Genomic DNA, 25,994 nt, shown 5'->3' with positions numbered 1-25,994 from the left:
TTTCATGAAATAGTCTTTGAGCAACTGGAAGACATTGACAGGTATCGCACCAGCTGATAGGCCATCCGGGAACTGAGATTGTTTTCCCGTCATTATGACACCCAATTTCAACAACCGTCTCACGAGGCAGGTAATTATAACAATTTCCAATATGAGGAAGTCGGTGAACGAAGTAATTCTGTGGGGTGTTGAAATCTCTCGACACACCTCCAGGAGTACTTTGGCTGTTGTGTAATGGGTCAACCAGAGGGCCTCCCTGGCAGACGGCATTAGACAGGGTGGAGTGGCTCTCCCAAGACGCCGTCTTCCCGAGCTACAGTGGAATCCGGTTCTCTTAACCGGATTCAACCATAAGAGCTATATGAAGAGTATGTGCTTAGCAGTATGAAGGCATTTATTGTTTATTATTTTAATTATCAATTATTTATAATTTTATCACGTTGGTGTTTTGTCCTTACTGCCAGGGTCACTGGGACTGAAGTTACAGATAGTTGTGGGTCACTGGGTGCTGAACTGAACCCAGCCCTATGAAGGCATCTTAAAGGAGCCAGGACATCTAAGTACAGTGCAATGTAAATCTTTAGGGTGTTTTCTGCTAATTCTTACATGTATTTCTTACAGAAAATTTGTAGTTAATCTAGAGAATGAAAGAGAAACAAAGGGTTAAGAGAAAAAACCGAGGAGCAGATGAAGGGAAGGAGGAGGGAACGGGAGGAGCGGAGGGAGCGGGAGCTGGCGTTGGTAAGTAAAATGAGAAAAGATAGTTTTTTTCTAAACCAAATAATAGTAATAATAATAATAATAATAAATTTTTAAAAAGAGAGAAACTCTTTAATTGAAAGGGAAGCTAAATAATTCATTGAGACAAATTTTGAGACTCCGTCTAGGGCACGTTGACATGGCAGGAAGGCCTTCAGCCTTCAGGTGTCCAGGGACCTGGAGTCTGATTGACCACAAAGGAATTCCTCCCAACCTTTCCCAGCATCCAGTTCTCCCAAGTGACCATAGGGATCTGGAGCCAGCGAAGGAGTCCAGTTTGGACACGTGACACGAGCATGTGGATTATGCTTCGCATTTCCAGGGGACCAGTGTGTGACACATTTATGTTCTTCAAAACAAATGATTAAGGCAGAGGCAGGTAGATCTCTGAGTTCGAGGCCAGCCTGGTCTATAAGAGCTAGTGCCAGGGCAGGCTCCAAACTCTGCTTCGGAAAACCAAAAGAAAAAAGAAAAATAAATAATTAAACAATGAGTGGGTTCTAGAAGAAGCATTTTTTCATTTTATTTTATGCGTGTGTATGTGTGGTTTGCATCCATGTATGTTTGTGTGCCCAGTGTTGGAACCACTAGGCCTCACCTCTCACCAGTTTCACCGCTTTAATCCTACCACTCCGGGGACCAGGGTCCCAGCACATGAGCTCACGGTAGACACATGCAGGCCTTGTGCAAAGCACAGTGATGAAGATCAGTGTGTTGTCATCTCTTTTCTCCTCCTCCTCTCCCCTCTTCTGGTCTCTCCTCTCCTACCATCTCCTCTCTTCCCTTCCCTTCGCTTCCCTTCGCTTCCCTTCCCTTCCCTTCCCTTCCCTTCCCTTCCCTTCCCTTCCCACTTTCTCTCCCCATCTCTCCCTCTTTTCCTCTTTCCATCCTTTTCTGCAAATAGAAAACAAAATGTTTCTATGCAATGCCTAGGACCAGGATGTTGAGGAACACATCTCTGGGTCAATATGTAAGTCTGGTCAATACACAAAATTAGTTTTCACAGTTAAGGAGATAGCCTGAAGTTGGACTAGAAATGAAGGTAAGTCAACGCTCTAGCCAAGAACATAGTTCTAGGACTCACTAATTCCAGCAGTGTAAAGCCGGGGTAGACGCTATAAGCAGGGTTGAATCTATGGTTGAAAGTGTAATTGCCCATTATTGGAAAGTAAGGATTAGGAGCTCAAAAATCCAGGCAGGAGTGATTGCACAGGATTTACCCATCCATCACAGGAAATTAAACTCTAGTGATTAATTATTAAAGTGAATTCATTTTTAAAAATGAAATTAAGTGCTCATGTATGTAACCTAAGAACTCAGAAAGTTGAGGCAGGAGGATTCCAACAAGTTTGAGGCTACCCTGAGATACATGGTAAGTTTCAGACTAGTGTGGGCTGTAGTGTGCCGCCCGATCTTAGATAGATAGATGATAGATAGATAGATAGTAATTGCCTGCCTTTATAGACATGTATTCTGAACTAGATTTTTTTGTTTGTTTTGGGCTGGGTCTCAGAAACTAATAAGGTCTAATTAAATCCGTCTTTACCCAGTAACCCAAATAACTACCAGTCTTTGAACTTTTTAAAATACATACAACTTTCAATGGAAAAGTTCCTAAGAGCCTTCATTTATATTAATTTATCCACAGGCAATGAGCAGGTATAATTTTCCTAAGACATTATGTAACTGCATATTGAAAAGTAAAAATAAAACTAGAAATTTTAAAAGAGGAGATGAAGAATATGTAGAAATAATGCTGCTCTGATGCGGAAATGCTACTCTGATGTTGCAGAATTGCTGCCCTGATGCAGAACTGCTGCCCTGATGCGGAAATGCTGCCCTGATGCGGAAATGCTACCCTGATGCGGAAATGCTGCCCTGATGCAGAAATGCTGCTCTGTGCTCTCAAACCCCTCTCAGTTGTCAGTGGTCCCCCTGGGATAAACACATCCCATTTTGAGGTCTTTCCTTAGAATAGCAATGTCAAATTACACGGTCTAAATAGCATGGCTGGGTTTTTGAGCAACTTACACCAGGCTGGAGGCATGATGCTTGTTGATCCTACAGTGGTGTGTCTCAGTGTGCTGATTATTCTGACGAACGGCACAGTAACCGGTCTCAGAGGGTCATGCTGTTCCACCCTGCTCATCCTAGCAAATCCCCAGTGCACTGATTTATCTTCTGCCTAAAGAATAGTAGGTTCCAGCTGCTGAGGTCAAAGGTCAGATGCCGAATCCAAGGATGCTCCTAGCACCTGGGTCTCGGGTTTAGAGGCAGGCTCTAGCCATTCCTAGAAGAGCTGAATTCTGGGCTCAGAGAACAGTCTCAGCTGGATAAGAAAATCCCGCCATTTCTGCCCTGAAGGAATCTCACAGGAACAATGTCACACAGCCCAGGTCCCTGGACATATGCATCTGAGCCTCACACCCCACAGGGTCCTTTCCAAACCCTCAAACTTTCTGGGGACTTCAGGAAGGCATTCTGATACCCACTTCTTTATGGTTCAAAAGCAGCCAGCCTTATGCACGCATAATTCACACATTTTATCAGCTCATGCATATTCATATCTCAGTGGATCCAATCTACATACCCCTTATAGACATGCCCAGAGGTAGGTCTCTTCATGAATTTTAGCTGACAAGCAGTATTAGCAACCACAACATCCTTCTTGAAAAATCAGCTTCCTTCTCTGTTCTCGACTGCTCCGTGTGTCTGTCTCTGTTCTCTATATATTCACACAGAGCCTTCCACCCACTCACTAAAAGTCAGCTATTCATTTAAATGTTTAGTTAGGACTTGGATGCTTCTGACTGAAACCAGGAAGGTAACACTATCTCTTCAAAGCACCGCCATGACAGAATCAGTTTAAAGGATTCCCAGTGTTTATGTCTCTTCTCCCAGTTGTAAGTCTTCATGTAAGAAAAGCGTCTTGGCTTACTTGAGAATAAATAGTACAGTTGAGGGTAGGGCTGCACAGCTCACACCCTGGTCCCGAGAGCCTTCCCCTTGCTGAGGGAAATATAGAGACAGTCTATCCAGTGCATTCTAAACATTTCTCCTGTGTCTAGTCTCCCCTGCCCCATTTCTACAGAAGCAGCACCCAGATGTGCTCCATAGGCTCACAGCTGGACAGGGTCAGGCCTTTACATGCTGAGGGCCAGCTGCATCTAAGAAACTGTGTTAGCCACCTCTTGGCTAATTTCTATTGAATCAAAACTTAGTAAAATCTGGTTGCGTGTCCTTTGGTTCAGTTCACCGTGGCGTGACAGTCTTATTTAAAGTCTTTATAAGATCCTGGGGAATCACGGAATGGATAGGAGTCCTTGTCCCACTTGGTCTTAAAAGCTTGTGGAGACCTGAGTAAAATGGTGACACTGAGCACAAGTGACCTAGTCAGAAGGGAGGGGCCTCGGGGGACAATATTAGGTGGAGATTGTCTTTTCTCAGTGATAGACGTTATGGATTTTTTTCAACTACTTTTATATGTATTACATTTACTTGTTTACTGTGTGCATGCATGCTTGCCTATGAAGATGCCACCGTACACGTATGGCAGTCAGGAACAGCTTGAGAAAGTCAAGGACTGAACTCAAGTCCGTCAGACTTGGCAACAAGCGCCCTTCTCCCAAGGAACCGTTTCATTAGCCCAGTTTTAGATGATAATGAAGACAGCAATTATTAAAGAAAACCCTCCCCATAGCATCACTAGCCCTAAGATAACATCTGGATTCCCTTTGGCCCCAAGACCATCAGCATCTGGCCCCAGCTCTCCTCTTCCTTTCCTCCCAGACCCTCCCCCAGCCCTCACACATGCTACACCAGCGGTTCTCAACCTTTCTAATGCTGGTACCCTTTAATACAGCTCCTCGTGCTGTGGTGACCCCCCAACCATAACATTGTTTTTGTTTGTACCTCATAACTAATTTTGCTGCTGTTATGAATTGTAGTGTAAATATCTGTGATGCAGGATATCTGATGTTTGACCCTTGGTGGGATTACAACCCACAGGTTGGAAAACCACGATGCTTCTCTTCGGCCTTTCTTCTTGTTTCTGTCACCAGAAAAGCCTTTCTGGCCTCATGCTGCCTGTCACACTCCTACTCATCCTGGACATCCCAGCCTTAATGTCACCTCCACCTTGAAGCTTTCCGAGTCTCCTGTGCTGTCCCCAGAATTAGAGCTATGCAATCTCACGCCCCCAGGAGCATTTTCTTCTCTCTCACCACATTTTGGTCTTTGCAAGCCTCTCCCCAGAGGGGTAATGTGTGTCTCTTCACAGAGAGGTAATGTGTATCTCTACACAGAGAGGTAATGTGTGTCTCTCCACAGGGGTAATGTTGTCATGTTGTCTCTTAAGGAAGATTACTGTGTGGATATAGACGAAAGCAAAGTACCAGTTGTGCCTTTGTGCAAAGGAAGACTAAAGAACAATGTGTACATAGGATAACAGTTCAGTTTTTTTCCTTTATGAAAAAGAGAGTGAAGCCGGGCGGTGGTGATGCGTGCCTTTAATCCCAGCACTTAGGAAGCAGAAGCAGGTGGAGCTCTGTGAGTTCAAGGTCAGCCAGGTCTGCAAGAGCTAGTTCCAGGACAGTTAGGGCTGTTAAACCTGTCTCGAGGAAAAAAAAAAAAGGAAGATGAAATATACATGAATATCTTTTGATTAAGAAAAGTAGAGCGAGACTGGGAGATGGGGAGATGGTCCACTGTGCAAAGCACTTGTCATAAAAGCGTGAGGGCCTGAGGTCAAGTCCCAGGCACCCACATACCATGTGGCTGCAGTACACATCTGTGATGCCCGTGCTCGTAGGGCAAGGTGGGAGGTGGAGGCGAGGGATCTCTGGAAGCCTGGATCTGGGCCATCTGAGACAGGCAACTAACAAGAGGGAAGGTGAGGCTGCGGTTGTTGTTCGACCAGAACACCAGTATTGTGGCATGAGTGCATCTGTGTGCACACAAGTGTGTGCACCACACACACACACACACAAGCAGAGAGACCCCAGGTCATTTGCCTAGCTGGTATGCTTCACTTACCAGCCCGCATGTCACAGGAACCCTCCCCCCAGCTTATCACCAGGCGCTGTTTTGCACGCTGTGCAGCATTTGGAATCCATTTATCGGAGCCTCTAGTCTGTGTCCAGATGACCTAAGGACTGAGGGCTCTGATTTCTGTCTCCAAATCAACAAGGAGACCTCACAGACTGCGGTCTGGATTTTTTTTCTACATGCGAGCCAGATAAGATCCCAAGAGAAGAACTGCTAAGACTAAAAAGAAGAATCCACCAAACAGAAAAAGAGAGTAAAGATAAAAGGCAGAGTGAAGTCGCTCATCCCGGAAGAACGGGCACACCGTGGTTTTCGCGATTGGAATTCCCTCCGTGTTTACCACAAGAGCATCAACCAGCAGAGACTCCTTTCTCATCTAACCCCCAAGAGGTGCTGTCGGGATCCAGGAACCACTGAGCGGATCTGACTCCTGTAGTGAAGAGCCTGCCTTGGAGGCCACTTTAGCCCTTACTCCGCTGTCCCCTTGAATTTCTTCGACAGAGCACGTGTGTGCTGTCCCCATCAGGAAGAACAGGGAACTGGGAGAGCCAGGGGAGTGTGTGTATGGTGTGGTGAGTGTGTGTATGCAGGTGTGTGTCTGGGAGTGTGCAATGGATATGTGTGGAAGTGTTCTGAGTGTTCACGTGCAAGAATATGTGTGTATCAGGTGCACATTCACAGATGCCCGCTTCTGGTGATCCTTGATCACCTTTCTCCAGAGCCAAGGTCTCTCAGTGAAACTGGAGCTCTCTGATAGGCTAGACTGGCTAGTCAACAAGCCCCAGAGATTTACCTGGCTCTGTCTCCCAGCATTGAAAGGTTAGTTCCTTTTAAAAATCCCTTTTCCTGCCTAGCAGTGGTGGCGTATGTCTTTAATCCCAGCACTTGGGAGGCAGAGGCAGCCGGATCTCTGTGAGTTCGAGGCCAGCCTGGTCTGCAAGAGTATTAGGCACCAGGCACCAAAGCTACACAGAGAAACCCTGACTCAAAAAAACCAAAAAGAAAAGAAAAAGGAAATCCCTTTCCTAACTCCAGGCTGGTGGATGCCATTGTAATACACACGCATGTTTTCTAAATTAGCATGCCAAACTTGTCTCCAAGTTTCTTCCTTCTTTGACCTTCTTTGTCTCATCCATGAGTCAATATTACTCCCAATGCCAACCACACAGGTTAGAGGGCACACTCTCCTCCGTCCTCAACTATCCACGCATTACCTCATCACTTGTAGAAACAAGGAAGGAAGTGGGAAACGCCCCACTCCTCCAATGACAGAAGTTCGTCAAATCCCTTGTAAGAAAGAAGGTGAGGGTGCTTAGCTTGACAAGTCTATGGGGACCAGGATTCAGGGAATAGCAGGTAGGAGAGGATGGGAAACAGATTGGGTTGGTTAGTGGAGAAGGAACAGTTCCTAAGTCCATAGGGTAAAACGATGCTACTGATGGAGCTCTCTCATCCTCTTTATGTAAGTGGGTGTCATCCTTAGGGGGAAAGTGGGGACAGGGCAGTGTTGGCCTTGTCATTTTGACACTGTGACTGCCAAGTGAAGTCAGGCTCTGTTGACAGCAAATAATAATCACGAAAGTCCCCTCCACTCAGCCCCTTCCCTGCCTGCTTTATCTCTGGACCCCGCACAGAGGGTCTAGTTCCAAAGTCCTACTTCATCTAACAAAACAAAGACTGGGAAGTTGTGCATTGGCTCAGGCACTCCTCTGAGAGGCTGTTGGCTTTTCCAAGTCAGTTCCTCCATCCTTTTCCAAGCCTTGGAGTGATCACTGACACATCCAAGAGGATGAGATGGTTTCCACATCCAGAGCCCCACCCCAGAGCTATTGAAAGCTCTTTGAAGGAAGCCAGGGGCCGCTGGTTATAAGAAAACAGGGTGTTTGCATCAGGATGGAAGCCTTTGTGTACACCCACAGCAGAGCCAGGGACTCCAAACTGCTGAGCTATGGCTTCTCCAGCTTAGGAGGGGAAAGGACTTCTCTCGCCTCATTGTTCCAGGCAAGCTCAACGGGCCATGCTTCCGGTTCGGGCAACCAAAACCTTGTCGGCTTTTCCTTCCTCTACACAAAATTTCAGAAGTCACCAAGTTGCTGAGTTTCCTCTGGTACCAGAAAAAAAAAAAAAGTCATTACGGTTGAATGCAAGGAACTGATCTGACCCACAATCGGTGATTTCTTCCTGCAAGTGACAAAGCCTGTTTCCTCCAGCTGATAACGAGCCCTGGAAACACACACGATGTGTGCTTTCCAAAGCAAATACTGCGCAGCAAACCTACATGCCCGCACCTTCCTCCATCCAAAGGGAAGAATCAGGTTGTTCAATTTTTAAGTAAAAGTGTTTACTTTTATTTATTTAGCATGGAGGGGAGTGTGTGTGCCAAAGGGGTGGGAGGGCAGTCAGAAGGCAACATGAGGGGTTCCATTCTCCCCTTCCACCCTGTGGGTCTCAGGAATCAAAACAGATTGTTAGTCTCAGGTCTCAGCTGGAGCTACCCAGCTGGCCAAAGAATAATGGTTTTGTTGCTGTTTTTTAAAAAATTTTTTCTATTGTGGTAAGTATACAGGATATAAAGTTTATTTTTTTTATCATTTTAGGAGTGTAATTTGGTGGCATTAAAGGTATTGAGTCATATTTTAAACTAAATAACTATTAATGACCCCACAGTCTTCCTGAAGAAATGTCTGCAGCAGAAATAACAAGGAGAAAGCTATTAATATCATTTTTATTACAGATTTTTCTTTCCTTAAAGGAAAAGTATACTGTTCCTACAAGGATAGCATTCTGGGTGTTGGGGGAGAAATGGAAGCCTGTGCCCCTCTGGGCAGGTGTGGGTTTAGGCATGGAAATAAGGGCTGTCATGAGTTTCCAGCTTACAAGAAAGTGTGTACAGCATTGACCGGAAAGCAGTCTCCATCTGAAAAACCCTTAGCATCATCCCACTTCTAGGGGGAGCCTGGTTAGAGGAAATGCACTGGGTCCTGTGAGTTTGGGCTTTCGAGTCAGAATAACCTGGGTTCAAAATCCAGCTGTGGTTCTTCAGAGCTCACCGGGAGGCACTGGTACTCTCTATACCTGCTCTCTCTCAGCTGGAAAGAGGGGTTAATAAAATGAGCTACTTCAGAGTAGATAGTAAGAACTGGAGGAGGCAAGGGGATTGGTTGGAATAGCCCCAGCTGTGCTGCATTAATACAAGAACCCCTGTACCTCGGAGCTTAACCTGGCAGAAGAGCATTCCCTGCTATGCCACCAGGACAGGAAAGTGGCTTTCCTCTGAGACTGACCGAATACTTGAGCTCCCTTCAAACAGCAACTCTGGCCCCTTAAAAGACTCTGGCTTCTCAACAATTGAGGCTTTAACATTTTTGATTTTTCGTTGTGTTTTTTTTTTTGTTTGTTTTGAGACAGGGTTTCTCTGTGTAGACCCGGCTGTCCTGGAACTTGTAGCTCAGGCTGGCATCAGGCATCAAACTCATAGAGATCCACCTGCTTCTGACTCCCAAGTGCTGGGATTAAAGGTGTGCGCCATTGTCCAGGCCTCAGAGTGACCATGTCTGGTTATAATACATTATAAAGAACATGTGTATCAGACAGAGTCCCCAGAAAGACATATGGTACCTGTAGGTGGGCTTTCTGTCTATGTGTTATTTTCATTGGTTAATAAAGAGACTGCCTTAGCCCTCTGATAGGACAGAAAATTAGGTAGGCGGAGTAAACAGAACAGAATGCTGGGAAGAGGGCAATGAGGTAGATGCCATGGAGCCAGCCACCAGGTCAGACATGCTAAATCTCTCCCGGTAAGCCACGACTTCGTGGTGATATACAGATTATTAGAAATGGGTTAATCAAGATGTGAGAGTTAGCCAGTAACTAACTCTCTAGAGATAATGGGCCAGGCAGTGTTTAAATGAATACAATTTGTGTGTTGTTATTTCCAGGGCTAAGCTAGCCGTGTGGGAACCGGGCGGGATGAAAAGCAGGCCGGCCCGCAGCTCCTCACTACAGGTACCCCCTAGAGGGTTATGTATTTGGTGGATTGCTCATAACAGGAAGTATCTGAAACTCGAGGAGAGGATGTGAGACGGACAGGTAGGAAGAAATAACCTACCCTCATTCTCCCCATCTTTTTAACTCTCGGTATGGCCAAGCTCAACTAGGAGGCAGCAATCAACAGTTCCTGGTGTCCCAGGGGAAGAGGTAGACTGTAGCAGCAGGTGGTCCACGTCCAATGAGGCAGGCAGAAGGCTTTGCAATGGACTGAGAGTGACACACGCTAAGACTAAATGGGGACAAGGTCTTGGTGGTACATGCTGGGAATTGTATCTTCATGGAAGACCGAGGCAGGAGAACCAGAAGTTCAAAGTCTGCCTGGGCTAGAGAGTGAGTTCAAGGCAAACCTGGGCAATTTATATGACTTGGTCTCAAAAGGTAAAAAACAGCCAGGGCCTACATGTGCAAAGCCCTGGGCTCAGCCTACAGCAAATGGGATGGCTGGGGAGAAAGAGAGAGAAGGGAGAGAGAGAGAGAGAGAGAGAGAGAGAGAGAGAGAGAGAGAGAGAGAGAGAGAGAATTGTGTAACATTCCATCCCACAGGGAAGCTCTTAAGCAGGGAGGTAAACAACTCAAAATGACTTCAGAAAGTTTCTGAAACTGACCAGATTCACTAAGCCTCTTCCTCCCAGAATAAGCCGGAAAGCTACTGGACATTCACTCACAGCAAGCCAAACTGCACAGACTCTGCCACCCACCACACCCGGTGCCGGGAAGAAGCAGAAACCAGCCAAGCGGCCAAAGGACACTCTCCAACCTGCAGGCTGTGCAGTGTGCTCCGAATTCCCAGCTCTTGTGAGCTGTCACCCATGCTGGGGCGGGCTTTGGTGCAACTGCCTTTGAGTCCTATAACAAACTCCAATAAAAATCATTGGTTCACCAAGTTGGACTTTGGTGCTTCCTGTACTTTGGTCTGTCATGGGGTCCCTATTTGGGGTGAGTAAATATGCATGTTGTGTCTCCCCAGGAAAACTTTTGTCATACAGCAAAGCGGGAGAGAGTTTCCAGGGTTTGCAGAAGTTTGAAGTTCACTTAACTGCTAACAAAGAGATTTACATTTACTAAAGAGAATGTGTAGGTCCACGTTCAGGCTCGGTTTCCATCATCCAGCTGTGCCCTTTCCTGACAGTGTGCGAAGCCAAGAGGTTCCTATTCTCTCCTAAAGGATAAGTTTACCCGGAAGAATAGTGTTTTGTTTGCAAAGTGAGAATCGTTGACAGTTCCACCCCAAAGTTATCTTTATCTGTTCTGCCAGCAATTACAACCCAGATTAGGGCTCGTGGCAAAGTTGCTGCTAAGTGTTACATTTTCATTCTTCAACTTGCCAATAAGATTCTGCGTCCCTTATTGGTACTGCGGCCAAATCACTAAGAGCAGAAGTTGAAACCCTGACACTTCAAAGCCCGGGGCATCCTGAACAAGCTGCTAGTTGTTTGTGTTGGGTTTTGTTAAACAATGATCTGGATTCTGCGCCAATAAAAAGCCCTGGAGCCTGGTTTCTAAAGTTACTCTCACATACATAGCTCTTCATGCTGCCTATGAAGAAATGGCTTTTCTCAGAATTAAATTCATTTTTTCCCCTGGCGATTATATGTGTTCTGTCAGCAGTTCATTGGGACTCTGGGAGGAGAGCTGGGAACATAGCTCAAATGGTAAAGTGTTGGTCATGTAAGCATGAGGGCCCGAGTTTGATCCCCCAGGACCAATGTAAAAAGCTTGAAGGGGTGGGTTGGTGGGGTGAACCTTTATAATCCCAGAGCTAGGGAAACAGAGAAAAATGAACCTCTGGCATCCACAGGCTATTAGCATAGCCTTCTCTGCAAGTTCTAGACCATTCAGAGACATTGTCTGAGGAGAAAGAAAGAAGGGTGGGTAGGAGAGAGGGAAAGAAATGATACCAGTCTTCTGGCTTCTGCACACATGTTCATACATGTCCATCTGCACACATACACACACCAAGCTGAAACAAAACAAGATAAAAGCAAGACAAGCCGGATCTGATGACAATGCCTGTAATCTCAGCCCTTGGAAGACAGAAACAGGCAGATCTCCATGAGTTTGATGTCATCCTGGTCCACATTGTGATTTCTAGGACAGGCATGTTTATATAGTAAAATAGTGTCAAAGGCAAAGAGAAGAATGAATGAATGAAAGAAAGAAAAGAAAAAGAAACTTTGTAGGGGAAGGCAATATAGAAGTCATTTTTCCAACCCCCACACACCCTGTCAGCACCTTGGAGAGCCATGGCTTCTTTCTTCACCATTCTCTGCCACCTTCCACTTGAATCCTTTCTTTGGTACTCAGCTCACGCGTAGAATACTGGAGACATCTTACCATTGGCTTTGAACCCGTTACAGCGCTTGGCCAATGAGATCTCCTTAGCCTTCTCAACCTCTCCCAGGGGCAGCTGCACGGCAAAGAAGTAACGAACCCCGTGATGCTCAACTCCCAGTACGGGAAGAATCCAAACCCATATCTGTTTTGCCTCAAAGCTTGGGCTTTTCTCCGGTAAGTGCTCTGCTTCCCAGTATCTTTCTGGGAACCCCAGTTCTTCAAAGACCCCTCTGAAGAACTTAGTGTAACACGTTAATCGCTTTATAGTTTAACCCGATAGCAAACTGGAGATAAAGTACAGTCGATGGCACTGTAAATCGGTATTACATCCATGTTTACAAGGAGTTTTCAACCACCATATTTGAGACTCCCCACAGTCTGATAGGAGAGCTCGGTCAATCTCCATTTTGCCCATTACAAAGTTGAGTCTCGGAGAGTCTGAGTGGTCACTGAAACTCCCAGGTGATACAGCTGGGAGCAAAGTCCAGGTCCTCATTAATATTATTACATGATGTCATGTACAGCAATATAGTTTATAATTATAATACTGTTTGATAAGAGTAATATGTTATTACTAGTGTTATTATTCAACAATGCTTTTCTTATCGTGTATCCTGGGCTGGTTTCGAACTCACTGTGTAGCTTGACTTTCAAATCCTCCTGCCTTCTTCCTCCTCCTGAGGGCTAGGATTACAGGCCTGCGGCCCCATGCCCATTTTTGAAATGCTGGAGACTGAACTCGTGGTTTGGGGCAGGCTAGGCGAGCCCTTCACCTGCTGAGGGGCATTGCCTAACCAGATCTTTCAACCGCTGCATCTGTGTTCTTCCTATGCCTCTGTGCTCAGTGACTAATGAAAAGCCCAGTCAATGAAGGCTATTGATGCAGCCTCTTCCCCAAAGTAGCCTGTATGGGCCATGAGGAGACGTCGTTCTGACCCTGGCTTCCACGCCGCTTCCTTTCTTTCCTCCAGTGCACCACTGCAGAGATTTGGTCCCCCTCATAAATCTGTCTCATGCCTACTCTTTAGGCTGGAATCCCAAGGAGCAATTCAATTCCCATTAACATTGCTACTTGACCTCCGAGCAAACCACATTTGATCAACAATGTTCTGGGGACTGGGTCTTTGAAGCGGTGAGATCAGACACAGGCAATCTCTGGCCATAGTGGTATAAAATGCTTCTATGTGGCCCACAGGATGCCAAACTGCCGCCTCCAAATATCCAGATGTTTGGCATTCATGTAGAACAAAATTTGATTTGTTGGCCAAATATGCCTTTGTCATGTAATCAGTCTGAACCCTCTGGAGTGTTTTTTGGCATCCTGTAGGCTCTGCTTGTTTCTAAGTGTGTAGATTCTAGCATTTCAGCTTCTAGAAGGTACCCCAGAACAATAGACCCCACACCGCTTTCCAGTACACAGATCTTTTCTTGTTGCTGGTCAGTCTGACCAAAACAGAAAGACAAAGTCAAACACATATTTCATAACCTCTTTAATCAGCTAACCACATCTGCCTCAGAGGCCGACGCAGTGTTCTGATGGGACACAAGAGAAAAGGAAAAAAATAATCCCTGATTTTTCGGTTACATCATGGAGCGTGACATAGGGATGATGGGACCTCCTTTCATTCATCTGGTTTTCAGTCCTGAACTTTACCTAGAATGTTCAGTGAAAAATGCTTCACTGTGGTTTATTCTTGTTGTTGGTCTCATACCCAGCGACCTGGAAGGAAGCACATTTCGTTGTTTGTTTTGTTTTGTTTTCTCTGTAGGTTTTTCTACCGAGTTTCTCTGTAGCTTTGGAGCCTGTCCTGGAACTAGCTCTTGTAGACCAGGCTGGCCTCGAACTCACAGAGATCTGCTTGCTTCTGCCTCCTATGTGCTAGGATTAAAGGTGTGCACCACCACTGCCTGGCAAGGAAGCACATTTTATAGGTACTTAACAAGGAGTATTGAAAAGCTCGCTAGAGAGCAAAATTGCTACTTGTTCTCTTGGAGAAGTAATGTTTCCCCCACCTTTGAGGATCCCAGACACACCTAAGCCTCCTTCTGTTCCTAGGACAACCTCAGCACTCAGTTTACCAATAGTCGTGTCTGTTCTGTTTGCAGCTGTCGACTCTTGTCAGGCTCTGTGTCTGCCTGCTTCTCTGGTGCTCTTCACACCCCAGTGTAATATGGAGGGGGCCGGCTTGTTGGGGTATCTGTCCTGCCCGGCACCCCACAGCCGGCATACCCCAAAGAAAATCAATCACACAGAAATCTCTATAAGTTATAAAGCTGATTGGCCCATTAGGCCAGGCTTCTTATTAGTCCTTGTAACTTATATTAATCCATTATCATTATCTATGTTAGCCACACGGCTCAGTACCTTTTCCAGTGGGGCAGCTTACATCTTTCCTCTTCGGTGGTCTGGGCAGAACTGCGGAGGGAGCGTCCTGCTTCCCAGAATACTCCCAGTCTCTTTGCTCCACCTCTACTTCCTGTCTGGCTTTCCCGCCTATACTGCCTGCCTGGCCAATCAGCGTTTTATTAAAATATGATTGACAGAATACAGACAATTCTCCCCAATAATTTCCCTCTTTTTTTTTTAACAAAGGAAAATACCTATAGTCCATTTGTTGGGAATGTGGGCGTAGTATTTCAAGCTACTTCCTGCTGGTTGGGGGCGCTGATGATCTTATGGGGACCTAAAGAAAATTTAGAGTTATAATCAAGTCCTGACTGGAGTATCCTGTGAGTCTTGATCATTTCAGGCAGCAGTCTTGAATCTGTTCTGGATGTAGAATTCAGACATCCAGGCCATCTGTTCCTACTGGAGATTTCTCAGGTGGTTGTCCTTGATCAAATCTGATTTTTCTTAGCTCAGAATGAATCCACAGCCTCTCATTTCCTGTGGAAACAAAAGCAAAATCTCTTCTCCAAAGTAGCATACCTTTTGACTTCAATTTTGAAGCCAAGGTATTTTCAAAATATCTATCTTGTATTAGTTCAGCAGCATTTATAAACAAATATATTTTAGCAGCTGTAGCTCCTTCCTCAGCATTCAAACAATTCAAAGAGAGCATAATAACACACAGTATCAAGATTCTGTGTTTATTTTCCATCTTTATGTGTCTTTATTTTAACCTCTATTTCTTTTATTTTTACTTTTATTTTCTGAGACAGGTTCTCTGTATATCTTTGTCCTGGAATAACTCTGTAGACCAGGCTGTCCTTCAACTCACAGAGATCCACTTGTCTCTGCCTTCCCAAGTGCTGGGATTAAAGACATGTGCTATCACACCTTGAACTCACAGAGATCTGTCTGTCTCTGCCTTCCAGGCATTGGGATTAAAGGTGTGTACTACCACACCTTAAAGTCACAGAGGTCAATTTACCTCTGCCTCCCAAGTGTTGGGATTAAAGGTGTATACCACCACATCCAACTACTCTCTTTCTTTCTTTACTTTAAGAACTTTAACTTTTATCCTGCATATATTTTTAACACACTGTAAACCATTTAGAGGTTTTCTTCCTCTTTGAATCTCTCTTTACTGTGTATCTCTCTTTTTCTGACCACATGAGTCTTTATGGAAAGGATAAAGCCGTGGCTTTGACAGCAGGATCTAGCCCATTCCTTAGCTTTTCAGCCTCATGGCAGAGGTACTGCTGGAGCCATTTTTATTGTCACAACTCTGTGGCGTTTCAAAGTCCCTGCCAGCAAGCAAGCTGCAGCATTCTGCTCACAGACCACACTCAGTCGGACTGCCTGCCTGAAAGAGTTAGAGTTTGTCCTGGCAGGACGGCCGGCATTTTAAAACAGAGCAGCTTTTTTCCTGCTTTGGCTGAAAATCGAAAAGCATGTGTTCAGCTTTTCATCAACACCGTTTAAGTGTTTCGTGACAGGACCTCTTAAAAGAGCTGCAAAGTTTTGCAGCTAAAGCTGAGTCAGGAAGCCTCTCTTAGATGAGAGCATTTGCTTGCCTCTAGCAAGCAGAGCAGACCCGAGAAATTGCTGCTACCAAGAAAACATGCTTTACTCTATTCTTTCCCAAACTTTCTCAGGCTTTCTGTGGATGCAGTTATCCACGTGGGCACCATATGTAACATGGGGGCCAGCTGTGGGGATTTCTGTCCCCCAGTACCCCACAGCTGGCAAGTTCCAACGAAAATCACACAGAGTCTACATTAGGTTATAAACTGATTGGCCCATTAGGTCAGGCTACTTATTAGCTCTTATAACTTACGTTACCCCATTATCCTTATCTACTTTAGCCACACGGCTCAGTACCTTTTCCAGTGGGGCAGCTTACATCTTTCCTCTTCGGTGGTCTGGGCAGAACTGCGGAGGGAGCTTCCTGTTTCCCAGAATACTCCTAGTCTCTTTGCTCCACCCCTGCTTCCTGTCTGGCTTTCCCGCCTATACTGCCTGCCTGACCAATCAGCATTTTATTAAAATATGATTGACAGAATACAGACAATTCTCCCTCATCACCCCAGGAGCTTCTGGAGGCAGAAGATTCATCATTGACCCACAGTGTGAGCTGTCCATCAGCACTTATTGGATAGCTGATGGACTAAGTGGGCACGCATCCTGGGGATGTGGTGGAAAAACTGTTGGTGATGGAGAAGCAGAGAGAAAACAGTATGAAGGGACCAGGTATAAGATACTCCAAGGGCCCTGCTATCATAAAACCACAGGCTGTATACGCTGGAGCCCCTTGTGTATGGCCTTTTGGTAGCTTAGCCCAGTCAAAACAATCATCTCCACAGGACTAAGTTTCTGCCTTCTATCAAGCCTGCCAAAGTGACCTTTGAAGAGAAAGAGCGTGGGCTTTCCTCTGAGTCCTAATCCTGTGGGACTCCATTGACTCAATCCCGACACTAGCAAGATCACCATCAGTGGCCACATTATAAACACAATAACAATCTGTACCCAGGCTTCAGGAGAATCAAACAAAACCGAGAGCTGAGAGCCATAGGAATGTTATTTACTGTGCTACTTTTGGGGAAAATGGAAAGCATTCACCATAGTCATTTCAAAGGGAATGCCATATAAGTTAACTATAACTATTGGTCTTCTCAACATTAATTCTTTATACTAGGTAAAATGAAAATAATCAACAAAAACAATGTGGGGAAACACCTGTCCTGCAAATTAAAGGTAGATTATTAGCAATCATTTGCAGAGCCGCAGAGGAGGCTCAGCAGTTAAGAGCATGTACTGCTCTTCCTCGGGACCAAGGCTGGTTCCCAGGGCCCACACCAGGCAGTTCACAACTGTATCTCCAGCTCCAGGGAATCCAGTGTCTTCTGCTGACATCCATAGCACCAACACATACATATTAGGCATACACATATGCACACACAAACGCACATGCACACGTAAGCAAAAATTAAAAATAATTATTTGCATGTTTTAGTATAAATTTATTAAAGTTTGCATTTATATGAAAAATAACTAGAAAGAAATTTAAATGGAAACTCATTTTTTTGAGGAAATGGTGTTGGGGGATGTCTCAGTTAGGGCAACTATTGCTGCAATGAAACACTATGATCAAAAAGCAAGCTGGGGAGGAAAGGGTTTATTTGGGTTATACATCCATATTCTTGTTCATAATTGAAGGAAGTCAGGGCAGGAAGTCAAGTAGTACATGAACCTGGAGCTGATGCAGAGGCCATGGAGGGGTGCAGCTTACCGGCTTGGTTCCTGGAGGCTTGCTCAGATTGTTTTCACAGAACCCAGGCCCACCAGCCAGGGATGACCCCACCCACAATGTACTTGACCCTCCTCCATCAATCATTCACTGGGAAAATGCCTTACAGGCTCACCTACAACCAGATCTTAAGGAGATAATTTCTTAATTGAGACACCCTCCTCTCTGATAACTTTAGCTTTTGTCAAGTTAGCATAAAATTAGCCAGTAAAACTAACCCCTCGTCAACTTGATACTAGACACATCACTTTTCAGCTAGAACCTTTCCTTTCTCCTTTATCCCCAAGATGGAATGTTAATATTAACATGACAATATAAAACATAAATAACTTTAAAAGTCCCACAGTCCTTATAAATTCAAACACATTAAAACTCCAGTATCTTTAAACTATCCAATCTCCTTAAAGAATCCAAAATCTCTTTTAAAAGTTCAAAGTCTTTCAATTGTGGGCTCTTGTAAAAGCCAAAATTAAATTAAATACCTTATTATTTCAAGAGGGAAGAACCAGGGCACAGTCACAATCAGAGCCAAACTCCAACAGTATAGATAATTCAACTTGCAGTGTCTGGGATCCACTCTCAACCTTCAGGACTCCTCCTTGAGCTGGCACAATACCCAGTGTTCTCTTGCTAATCCTTGATGAAATAAATTCATACCTATTATATAGTTGTACGCTTTTACCCTTCAAAATTAACTTTTGGCTGAAGGCATCTTGAGTCACAGAAACCAGAAACAGTGTTATTATCCATCCTTATGGTCCCTAATACATAACTTAGGTGTCTGCGACACTGGCGTATCAAGCATCATGAGGATTCTGACCTTTCTGTGACTAGCTGTTAGGGAGAGTGGTGTTCGAGACTGTTGATTGGCGGATTTCGGTTCCTTTTCCAATGTGAACATTGAATCATTTCTCAATACCTTCTGAGGATTTTTTGGTTCCTTTCTGGAAAAATAGAGATTCTTTGCTCATGGGTACAATAGAAACAGGCTATTAGGACAAGGAGCAGTAGCCAATAGTAGCTGGGCTGAGGGGAGTCTCTGACTGCTGAATTTTCCTGCATTTATACACATCTCAGGCAATACACATATTACTGTTTGTTTTGTGGCTGGCTTGGAGGCGCAGTTTATCGAATGGCCAGTGTTGACCCATTCATCCTCTCGTCCTGCTCTGATGAGGCCAAGAACTCTTTCTCTGCATGTGAAGCATCCGAAAGATACTTCAAGTAGATCAGAAAATCCAAACGGCTGCTCAGACGGATTTCTAAAGTTCGGAAATTCGGAGGAGGAGAAAGATCTTAGGCACGAACTAGCCACTCCTTCGCTTTCATGGGACCACGAGGAAATTGAATTCTAGAGAAAATAAATAGCAGCACAGCTGCCGGGCAGAAAGAGGGTGCATTTTCCTAATTCCAAAACTGGCTCTCTGGCTCCAGCACCCAGTTGTATTTCTGTGACCTTAGCCTCCAAGAACTCCAGTCAGAACAGCCACCAGCAAGGCACAACAATGTCGAGGAGAGCCAGTGTCTTGGCAGCAACCAGCAGCTCTCAAATTGGATGGAAGGCCTGCCCGACGAGAGGGAGGCAAAGCCTGGGACTGGAATCCCAGCCAAATGCCCGGGGCTAGTGAGGTCGGAGATCTTGGAGGAGACCTCACAACTACTACTTTAGGGAAGCAGTGTAATTCCTCACTGCCTTCCAAATAGCTATTCTGACACAGATAAGTGCAGCTCTCTCTGTCCTTCAAAGCACGGTCTCGCTCAGCAGATGGAGGCCATTACAGAAAACCATAACCCATCAAAATGCAGGGAACAAGTGACTGTGGGTGCCTGGCCCCAAGTGTTACATTTAGAGCACAACTCCCCTCTCTGAGGGTCAGGGAACGTTTCAGAAGAGGGTGCAGAGAGATTGTCAGAGCCAGAGGGTACCAGAAGGTCTGCTGTGAGATCTTCTAGAAACATCAGGAAAGCTGCACCCATAAAGTGGAAACAATATGGCTTCCTAAACAAGAGCTTAAAAAAGGTGAGACCAATGATATACTCACACGAAAGGGGAAAATTCCTAGACCAGAATTGAGATAACTGAGGAATACTAGGTGTGGAAAAAAATAATCTTCCCCAGGCAAGGGTCCCCCAACTGGTTATCTAATACTAAGTGGTCGACCTTGAAATCATGTACATATAAGTAATATTATATTATATATACACACCTCACAGACAATTTTTAAAAAGGACCATGAATTTGAGAAAGAGAAAGGCAGTGGTACATGAAGGGCGTTGGAGAGAGGAAATGGAAGGGAGGAGATGATGTAGTTATATTTTACTTTTAAAAATTAGAAAAATATTTTTTAAAATATTCATTAATTAATATTGAGAGATAACTGTAGACGTCAGGCAATGGTGGCACATGCCTTTAAGCCCAGCGTTCGAGAGTCACAGGCAGGTGGATGGCTATGAGTTTGAGGCCAGCCTGGTCTACAGAGCAAGTTCCAGGATGTTCAAGGCTACACAGAGAAACCCTGTCTCAAAAACCCGAAAAGGAAAAAAAGAAAAAAGAAAAAGAAATAGCTGTAACCTGTGCAATTTTTCTGAGCTTACCTGATCTTTCTTGCGAAATCAAGCTTTTTCTTTGCACACATGAAGAGAAGCCCAGTGCGAAGTCAAAGGGAATGAGATTAAATTGCAACCAGCAAACCACCATTGTAAATCAATGCCAGATTGTCACTGTTATTCTCAGTAACTGCGCCAGGTTACATGACTCACACATGTTAAAAAAGAAAAAAGAAAAAGAGAAACTGGGATTCTTTTTCTTAACTTGCTGGGATTATGCAGAAGGTGTTTAATGGATCCCAAATATGTATTTGTTTGCCTACTTAATTCACATGGTTAATGAATGATTAAGACAACAGCCAGCTAGCCCAGCATTCAATATTTCTCATGTGCATTCAAGTTATTTTTCAAGTCCAAAGAAGTGGAAAGGGAGGAGCAAACAACAACCCGGTCTCACTTTTGGGAAGCCTACCACCCAATCCACTCCCCACCCCTACAGGTTTTAGAGTGCCCAGGGCTGAACCCAGGGGCTCAAAGCACTCCACCACTGAGCTACAAAAAGGCCTAGCCTGGAAAAAAAAATGTATCCGTTAACTCAACCATCTGGATCTAATTTTTTGTATAAATAGGAAAAGGCACAGACCATTTGAAATTGCCGGTGAATCACTGTAGCTTCAGCAACAGCGAGGCAGGCACTGAACTACGTGATGGTTTTGCACCATGAGTCTGCTCTCCACTGTTTGGGAGTCTTCACTTCTTTTGGTCTCCCTACCTCCTCCTTCTCCTCCTCCTCTTTAACTCCCTGTCACCCATCTGCACACAAGGCAATCTACACAATTGCATTCCCCATGTCATAAAACATGGAAACAGGGTTGGCCACTAAAGATGCTGATGGCGGGCTTTTGACATCGCGCTTTATAGTTTTCTTTCCTTTCTGAAATCACTCACTGATTTGGAGGTGGTGCTGGATGAGACTCTGGGTAAATTAGCCAATGAAGTTGCTAGGGAAGGGATGGGTATAGGCTCTTTATTCAGATAGCATCTGTGCCTTTTTGCGAAACACCAGTTAGTTCTTGCCAAGCACAAGGTTCCAGGTGACTTAAATGTTGCCCGAACACCTGTTTACCATTTACCACAGCTTCAGCCAAAGTGGGAGCGGCCTCAGCCATGTGCTTTCTGCAGACTCAGGCAGATCGCTGGGTCACCCGGAAGTGAGCCACACACTGGGCCGCCATGCTGCTCATGATTGGTGGGTCTGGACTCCAGCAAAGGGTGGGTACTCACATCCTGCTGTGGACATATGGTGTTGGGTCATCAGCCAGATGGCAGGAGCTTGGGCCCAGATGGATGAGCTAACCTGAGCAGGCAGAGGCAATGAAGAAAGGCTAGGTGGAGAGCCATGGGGGAGTTTGGCCCCAGAAGCTTAAAGGGAGTTCTGAGTATGGAAGTCAGGGCCTGTGTTACCATGACACATTCGAGTACCATCTGGATTCACCTCCACCGCACTGGTGTGAGGAAGACAGTTCCGACCGCCTGCTGTCCCCTGTGTACCCTGCTCCAGTATCAGAGAGTTTTGAAGAATAAAAACTTGTAGATAAAAAGAATATTTTCAGAAATAGCCTCATGGAACTGAATGCCTTTCAAGTCTGTCTGTCTTTCTTTCTTCCTTTTTCTTTTTTGTTCTCGAGAAAGTTAGTGTATAGTCTGGTGAATGACAGTACCTGACCAGCCCTGAGGGCTCAGGGACTCTCTAATACCTTTGAAGTGTTATACATAGCTCTGTGCGTAGAAATTAAGGTTGGGTTTTTCTGGGGAAAGGATATATATTTTCTTTTCATAATCTCAAATGACTTGACACACTGCAATAATCTGTTCTGTAAAGGGAACCCAGCCCTTTGAGTTCAGAAAGGCCAACAGAGACAGTGGGTGTCAGCTCACTCCGAGTCTTGTCGTGTGCCTGGCCTTCGGGCACTTGTACAGTCCAGGACACACTCCCTGCTTCAGCCAGGAGTCAAGTAGGCAAACCCTCTGAGGTCCCCTGGCCAGCTGAAACCACAGCCTGTACCAGCATCAGCCTGTGCGGCAGCACTGAGACCTTGGCCCATAAGGAAGCCACACTGAGCAGCAAGCTGAAGAACTGAAGAGAGGACACAACAAACCCAGCCTTGGCAGGTAATGGCCAGGGCCATGACTTTTGTCCCCAGTAGGCTGGCACTGGTTACTTTTCCTCAATTTGACACAAACTAGGTCACCTGGAAGAGGAAAGGACTCTCAGTGGAGGAGTTGCCTTTGTCAGTAGGCACATGTGTGGGGACCTTTTCTTGATTAATGGTGGGTGGATGGGTGGAGGAGGGTCCTGCCCTCCTTGGGTGGTGGCCACTCCTAAGCTGGTGGTTCTGGGTTGAATAAGAGAGCAGGGTGAGCAAGCCATGGGAGGCAAGCCAGTAAGCAGCACTCCTCTATGGCCTCTGCTTCCCTTCCCGCCTCAGGCTCCTGTCCTGACTCCCCTGCTGATGGACGTGATGTGGGAGTCTAAGACAAATAAACCCTTTCTTCCCCTAGTTGGCTTTGACCAGTGTTTTTGTCACAGCGACAGAAACCACACTAGAGCAAGGACTGAGGTTCGGAAAGAATAGTTAGGAGTTGGAGGCCACGTTCCAGGCATCACTCTGTCAGGTCAGTTGAATGGTATTGGCTACGCACCTCTGGGCACTTATTTTAGTTTCCCAGACTGGAGAACTGGAGAAACCGAACTAGATTCCTAAGGCCTCCTTGGCCAAGTAGCAAACAGGCTCACTCCAGAGGACAGAGAGGAATTTGAAGATGTCTGTTGTCTTATTAGAAGCAGCTTCTGTTGCAAGGAGGAGGCCCCGCTTGTTTGTTCCAGCTGCCCGGCTAGCTTAGCCCCGAAATAACCACACAGAACCTATATTAATTAAGACACTGCTTGGCCCATTAGCTCTAACTTTTTATTGGCTAACTCTTACATCTTAGTTTAACCCATTTCAATTAGTCTATATATTGTCACGTGGCTGTGGCTTACTGGCTAAGTTTCAGCACTTCTACCTCTGGCCGCGGATCCATGGCGTCCCTCTCCTCTGCTTTCTTCCTCCCAGAATTCAGTTCTGTCTTCTCTGCCTACCTAAGTTCTGCCCTATCAGACAAAAGCAGTTTCTTTATTCATTAACCAATACAAGCAACACACAGAGGGGACTCCCACATCACGCTTCCTTATTTTTTTCCTCCAATGACTTATTTGTTTGGCATTGTAAAGATGTTAGGTGAGGATTCATAAGCTACTTCTCTGACCCTTGAGAGAAGGGTTTCCATGTGTATCTCAGACTGGCCTTGAACTCACCACAGTGTAGCCAAGCTATCCTTGAATTCACCATCCTCATTTCTCTGACTAACGAGTACTGGGATTGCAGGCCTGCACCACCATGCTCAGGGCCTCTTTATTTTTCTAACTTAAGTATCAAACTGTATGTTGTTTTCAATTTCTCTGTGTGTGTATGTGTGTGTGAGTTCATGTGTGTGAGTGTGCACATACATGTCATGGCATGCATGAAGAGGTCAGAGGATAACCTCGGGTGTTGGTCCTAGCCTTCCATCTTGTTGCTAGTCCCTGTGTTTGCCAGGGTAGCTGACCTGTAAGCTTCCAGGAGTCTCCTGTTTCCATCTCTCACTGTGAGGGCTAAAGTTGCATTTTAACTTTAAATTACCATGCTTGGGGAGTGGGAGGGTGTTGGGAAGAGGGGCGGAAATGGAAACTTTTATAATTTAATAAAATTTACTCTAAAAAAAAATAAATTACCATGCTTAAAAGATCTATAGAACAAAATGCCTCTAACCTGTTAGCTCCACTTGTCCAAGGACAGATAACTTCCTGGGGTGTTGGGGGCAGTAGCTCATATAAGATAACAACCATGTGTTTTCACTTCTGTAAATAAGGCTGGTTGTCCCAACTGCACGTGACTGCTTGATCACACCTAGGTGGGAGGTATGTATAAGGCAGGAAATATGTCAGGGTGTATACTTGGCCCTGATTGGACACAAGCAGAAGTATGTAACCTTGTGGGTTTTGCTTTTACAACCCCCGACGAATGTAATTTACTGCTATTCTCTGGAAATCGATGGTATGGACCTGGCCAGTGTCCATCTTCCTGGCCAGTATTTAATACAGCTTGCTTCAAATTTGGCTCAAAAATTGTGGTAGTGGTCTTATTTTCCCCTGGTATGATTGACATCATCTCAGTGTAGGATCATGAAGATTAGCGCTGCTGACTCTGGCTTTCCATGGATTCTGAGGATCTGAACTCAGATCCTCCTGCTTGTGTGGCACATGCTTTAGCCACTGAACCATCTCCTCGGCCCTCAAATGGAAAGTTTTAAGAAAGTTCCCTCCCTCCCTCTCTCCCTCCTTCCCTCCCTCCTTCCTTCTATGTATCTTGACCCTAATACTGACCTCAGATCCTAATCTTTGACTCTAACCCAAAACTCTGCCCATGACTGGGAAGTAGCTCAGAATTCACTGTTGAATGCCATTACTCTGCTGGGATTCCCTTAGAAATACTTCTCTCCTCCACGCCTTCTCTAGTCTTCTCATGCTTGGTCATGCTAACCAAGAACTACTTCCTCTCATTGTAACACTATTCTGGCTTGCTTCTTCATTTCTGGTTCATCCTGTATAGTAATACACCAATTAATTTTTTGTTTTGTTTTTTTGTTCTTTGAGACAGGGTTTCTCTGTGTAGCTCTGGCTGTCCTGGAACTTACTCCATAGACCAGACTAACCTCAAACTCAGCACTCCACCTGCCTTTTCCTCCTGTGTGCTGGGATTAGAGGTGTGTGCCACCATGCCCAGCTAATTGGTGTAATTAATTATTATAAAAGATATAGATGTAGGGGCTTGTTGCTCTTCCAGAGAACCTGGGTTCAATTTTCAGCATCCATAAGGCCACTTACAACAATCTATAACTCCAGATCCAGGGGGATATGAAACCCTCTTTTAGCTTCTGTGGGAAACAGGCACATGGGTGCAGGTAAAACATGCATCTACATATAATGAAGGAAAACTACAGATGTCCAAGGTGAAGCTTTTAAACTGACAAGAAAAGGCATCAAAGGCTCTGTCTGCCCCCAGCTCTCTTTCCTACAGCCACACTGGTAGTGGTTTCTGGGTGGACCTTATGGAACTTTCCTGTCTCACACAGACACATCAAGAGTAAACTCACCCCTGAGCCTGGAGCGCTATCTTGAGCCCTCTCCAGTTAGACTGTAGTCCTCTTGACACCTTGGATATTTTTCCTAGAGAAGAAACTGCTGTATGCATGTCCAGATAGTGGCTGTGATTTCTTCAGACCACAGGGCCTTATGTTTGCTTATAGTAGATTTTCTAGGATTTCTAGCAGCCATGAGCAGATCTAAAGATGAATGGGCCCCTGTGGAAACTGTAAGGAATCTGGTACTGAGCACCCTGACTGGGGTGAACCTCCTTCTCGGTCATTCCCCTGACCCCGTTTCCACCTATCCTAAGTTTGCTCTCTCTGTACCAGCTAGAAACT

The 25,994-nt window shown here is 45.3% G+C and overlaps 1 long non-coding RNA gene across 1 annotated transcript; it reads left to right on the top strand.

Moving 5' to 3' along the window:
* The first annotated feature begins 9,564 nt into the window (after positions 1-9,564).
* On the top strand, positions 9,565-10,599 carry LOC125392337 (uncharacterized). Its single transcript, XR_007229463.3, has 3 exons — positions 9,565-9,602; positions 9,744-9,894; positions 10,488-10,599. It is a non-coding gene; the product is annotated as an uncharacterized LOC125392337 (long non-coding RNA).
* Positions 10,600-25,994: the final 15,395 nt, after the last annotated feature.

The sequence above is a fragment of the Myodes glareolus genome, chromosome 12 (genome assembly GCF_982192425.1).
Source record: "Myodes glareolus chromosome 12, mMyoGla1.1, whole genome shotgun sequence".
Taxonomy (NCBI): domain Eukaryota; kingdom Metazoa; phylum Chordata; class Mammalia; order Rodentia; family Cricetidae; genus Myodes; species Myodes glareolus.
This window is presented reverse-complemented; position numbering and strand designations above follow the sequence as displayed.